The following is a 5029-nucleotide window of genomic DNA, read 5'->3' as shown; positions in this document are numbered from 1 at the left end:
CAGTTCGAGAAACACTGTCATCTTCTTTGGAGAGACCAGCGGCGTAAGCGATAGCTCGAACAAGAGCTTGTGCCAGATTGGATTTTCCGATCCGGGTTTGCATTCTAAGAGGCTGTCGTGGAGAGAAAAGGGAGAGAGGGTTGGGTGGGCGGGAAGGATGGAATTTTGGGGGTTTTGGGGGAGGGGAATGGGCTAGGTTTTGGGGATGGGGAATAGGCTTGGTGGCAGGGATGGGTATCAAAGCAGCTTCAGCATATGTTGGAGCACCAGAGACAGGTGAGTGAACAGGGCCAGAGAGCCTGAGCAATCAAGCCTAGCATGTGCTGGCAAGGGAACTCGAGCAGGCCCGAGCGAGAGGCCCGTGGAGAGTTGCCAGCCCGAGAGCCCGAAGTGGGATTGATGCAAGGCTGACGTCGCCCTGACGTCAGCCACGTTTTTTCTTCTATTTTGCATTGGCCTCCGTTGGATCTCAACCCACAAACTTGCCGGAGTTTACTAAGAGGAGGTGACCAAAAACTGGGCAAGGTTTCAGAGAAATTGCAGGGGGTTAAACCTCTGGTTTGAACTGGAAAAACACCATAAATCTTGTCCCAAGCAACATTAAGAAATAATGAAACAAGATTTGCATAGAGAACCTCACCCGGGTTTGAGTTTCAGATCTTGAAGCTCTCAGCTTCAATGGTGGTTTACACTGTGATGGTCCAATGATGCATGCAATGGTATAGCTAGGATCCTTTAGCCCCGAAGATTAAGGTTTCATGGTTTTGGAGTCTGATTTGTTTAATTTCGAAGAGGAAAGTGGGTGAGAGCTCTCGGAGCTCTAGAGAGAGTGAAAGTGTAGAGAAAGAGATGAACTTCAGAAAAATGGAGAGAAGTGAGAAAGATGAGTGGAAAGAGAGGGAGTGAGCCTGGAGTCTGGGTTCTGGTCATCGGACATCATCTCGTAGAGGGTTTGGGACTGGGTCGATCGAGTCAGAGACTGATTTAACTCAGCAAGTTGCGGTAGCGGCGGTTGAGGATAAAGAGGGGAGGATAAGGGCTTGGAGGGCGAGGAGGTGGGGAAATAGAGCTTGGAGAGGGATCTTGATGGCAAGAATGAAAGGGTTTGACTGGAGATGAAGCTCAAGTTAGCAGATATGGTTTTTTTTACGGGAAACAAATGATTGAGAGCTTTGAGAGCTCAGTGGGGGAATTAAGTGAATGGGATAGAAAACCCACAAGTGGGATTTTTGTGGGGATGCAAGGATTGAAAGAAAGTAAAATATTTTCCGGGAAAATGAAGAAAGTAAAATATTTCGTATTATTTTATAAATAAAAAAAATACTAATATTTTATTGCCTATTGCCAGGGTTATTGAAGTGCAACGGTGGAGATGGAAAAGGCGGTTACTGTTCATTAAGTGCAGTTACTGTTCATTGGATGGATAGCATAGTGTATTTCCTGGGGAGCTTTTCCCACGGTGGAACTGCTCTCAGGGAAAGGAAATGGGAATGTGGGGTGGGTGAAGGGCGGGATAGAGAAGCCCAGATTTGTTTTAATTTTTTTTTAATCCATATGGCGCTTAGTCATTATCCACGTGGATGTCACGTCACCAGTTAACAGCAACCTTAACGGATGTATGAAAGTGTCCCAAAATTATGACTTTAGGTACCCACTCTAGGATGAAAAAACTTCATGCGCCAAATGTTGAAAACCAATAAACTTCAAATGGCCAACAAAGACCGTCGGATGAAAAACTAGATGCTGGCCTTGGTTTGGGTGATCAATTAAGCTGTCAGTGGTGGCTCCCACCTGATGCAGCTCTATTACATGCAGGAATATGGGGCGCATCAGTGCACCGAGTGTGGATTTCTTGCAGGCACGTGCGCACACAATGGTGGTTCTTAACTTCTTGTTTTTTTGGAAATTGGGCTGCTTGTTGTATTACCAACAACATACCTTACAAGAGAGAGGCCCACATACAACACAAACACAACAATAAAAATATGGACCTCCAAAGTACAACAAAACCAAGCCCAAGCTACCCAACAAAAAACAGAAAAAAAAAAACCGAATAGCTTGCATCTTCTGCCACAGCATCCTTCGCCGTTGCTGCCATTTGAAGGACCTCCAAACTCGAACCAGTTGCTAGAAAGCTAGCCACATCGAGCTCCCAAAGTGGATAAAAGAAGACTTCAACAACCGCCAAATAGCACATCGAAGATCGGCACCACAAATCGAAGGAAGATCGCAGAAAACAACCCACGAGCAATAGAGGCAACTAGGCCAAGTCGAGGCAAGAAGGTGGTGAGAGCACCCGAGCATCAAAAAAATCCGAAGCTCTACACATCTCCTTCCTAAACGGGAATTGTGAAGATTCGTGTTCACGATATGGATTAGTGAAAGCCGATCTAGAGGACGAGAGCATTGGAGGAGTGAGCCACGTGGAAAGGGTAGGGTGTGGAGTGGTGAAAACGAAGTAGGTGAAGGGAAAAGGAAAGGAAGAAAGGAATCGAGCTTGGCATTTTCAACATCATAGCGAAAGCCGGTCCTGGCGCCAAGCTCTCTTCATCAAAGATTGCAGCCCATATCGGCAGAGGCACCAGGAACTCTGAGGCACCGATGATGTTGGATCGTATTCTAAGGCTCCTTGCCAGTCACTCTATTCTCAGCTGCTATGCTGTTGCTAATGAAGAAGATGGGTCTGATTCTTAGAGGGGCTCTACAACCTTGGCCCTACCTCCAACTACTTTGTGACTAATGAAGATGGTGTTTCTTTGGGTCCCTTAATGGCATTGATTCAAGACAAGGTCTTACTAGACAGCTGGTATGTTTACTACTACGTACTCTCTTGCACTTACTAATTAAACACTGTCTTAACCCTTCTCTTTTTGTTCATTTTTATTTTGTTCTAGTAAAATTATTAGAAATAATTGGAGCAATGGTCTTGAATTTTAGTTTAATTAGAACTTGGTCTTTAATTAAATATATGTGAGTACTGGTCTCCGACCTTTTTACAGTGAAAATAAATTATTATTTTGAATAACTCTATTATGAACTAATATGAGAGTCTCCATTCTTGGCCATGTTGTCTATAATGGTAATGCGGTTATTTTCAACATTTGAAAATAAATTATTTTATTAGATAACAAAAAAAAAAATCTAATTACTTAATGCAAAGTAACAATAATAAAAAAATTGTCAGCACGAAAAAGTACGAGAAATAATGCCGGCAAGCGTAGTTATCCAGGGGTTTGCCTTGTCTTCTAGTCCATCACTCATATTTAGCCCGCTAATTATCCAACTCTTGTTAAATTGAGTAGTTTAAACTCATTTGGCAAATTTTCATTTGTTTCATATCTGAAATCACCTGCAACTTACTTATTCACAACAAATTATAGAAATTTCCACATCAAGCACGACTCATTGGTGAAAAAGTTTTGGTGTCTCTCTAGTTTTTTTCTTTTCTAATTAGCCTAATTAATAGTAATTTTCTCTAACTTGAGTGGTGCACATTGACATTGATAGGTCCCAACTGAAAGATGCAGTTGTTGAAGGAGGAATTCCATTTAACAAGGTCCATGGGACGCATGCTTTTGAGTATCCAGGTTTAGACCCCAGGTTTAATCAAGTTTTTAAGGGTGCTGAGTATCCAGGTTTAGACCCCAGGTTTAATCAAGTTTTCAGGTTTAGACCACTATTGTCATGAAGAAGATTCTTCATCTCTACAAGGGTTTTGAAAAACTTACCCAACTTGTTGACGTTGGTGGTGGTTTGGAAGTCACTCTCTGTCTAATCACTTCTAAACATCCTCATATTAAGGGTGTCAACTGCGACTGGCCTCATGTCGTAAAACATGCCCCTTCATATCTGGTAAATTAATTTGATTTCTACACACCAGATCATAATACTTAGTTGGAAAGTGATTTCTACACACCGACCCTTTCCCTCTCACTACACACTTATGTTTAGGCTTCGTATTGAATAAAACATACATAATCAAGAGACTCTAAATAAACAGCGGTATACAAAAGAAGAAAACAGGCGTGCGGAAATCATTTTCCTTCTTAATTAGCTTTTTTATATCTTTGTACAAGACATGCAACTTAAAATAGGAGTTAATTTATTTTTGCAGGGGTGAAACATGTTGGAGGAGACATGTTTGTAAGTGTTCCATCTGGGGATGCCATTTTTATGAAGGTAATTTTTCAATTTCTCGGGCATTATTTTTTTTTTCCTTTTCAGTTTGAGGTCATGCGAACAATGGTTATAATGTATCTTTTGATAAATATGTAGTGGATACTTCATGATTGGAGTGACCAACATTGCCTAAAGCTGTTGAAAAATTGTTACAATGCTATTCCAGACGATGGGAAAGTGATTATCGTGGAAGCACTTCTTCCAGTGATGCTAGAGACTAGCACCGCCGTGAAGAGCACCTCCCAAATTGATGTGCTTATGGTGACTCAAAACCGAGGAGGAAAGGAGCGGAGCCGAGAAGAGTTCATGGCTTTGGCAACTGGTGCAGGATTTAGTGGCATTAAATATGAATGTTTTGTCTGTAATTTTTGGGTGATGGAGATCTTTAAGTAAACACCTGCCTCATGGAAGTGTAATTCTGGCCTCTTGCCCCATCAATAACAAAGGCACTGATGTAATTCATAATCAACTAAAAACACTTACCTCGAATGGACCCGTCTGCAAACACGATAAGTCTTTACTCTCGTCACACCCTTCAGTATTCGAAAGTCTTCTACTCTCTTCAATGTGGCCAGAATATGTTTTCTTTGGGGTTTAACCCCATGAACTGCGAAAACTTTGTATGTATTGTTTCAGCAGTCAAAACCTTTAATTTGGGTCGAAGAGACAATGCATCTTAATCTTTACCTCAAGACTATCATATGCGATGAGACTACATGAATTTTTTTAGTCATGGACTTGCACCTTAATTTTTGGCAAGAGAGAATTTTGACTGTTTTGAATATGTTTGCATGATATATTGTGCCACTATGATTTGAAACATGAAGATCGAACTTTATTTGAAATGTGA

The 5029-nt window shown here is 41.5% G+C and overlaps 1 pseudogene; it reads left to right on the top strand.

The window, feature by feature from the left end:
• Window positions 1–230: 230 nt before the first annotated feature.
• On the top strand, window positions 231–4667 carry LOC137719762 (caffeic acid 3-O-methyltransferase-like; annotated as a pseudogene).
• The last annotated feature ends 362 nt before the right edge of the window (window positions 4668–5029 follow it).

Source organism: Pyrus communis, chromosome 16 (genome assembly GCF_963583255.1).
Source record: "Pyrus communis chromosome 16, drPyrComm1.1, whole genome shotgun sequence".
NCBI lineage: Eukaryota > Viridiplantae > Streptophyta > Magnoliopsida > Rosales > Rosaceae > Pyrus > Pyrus communis.
This window is presented reverse-complemented; position numbering and strand designations above follow the sequence as displayed.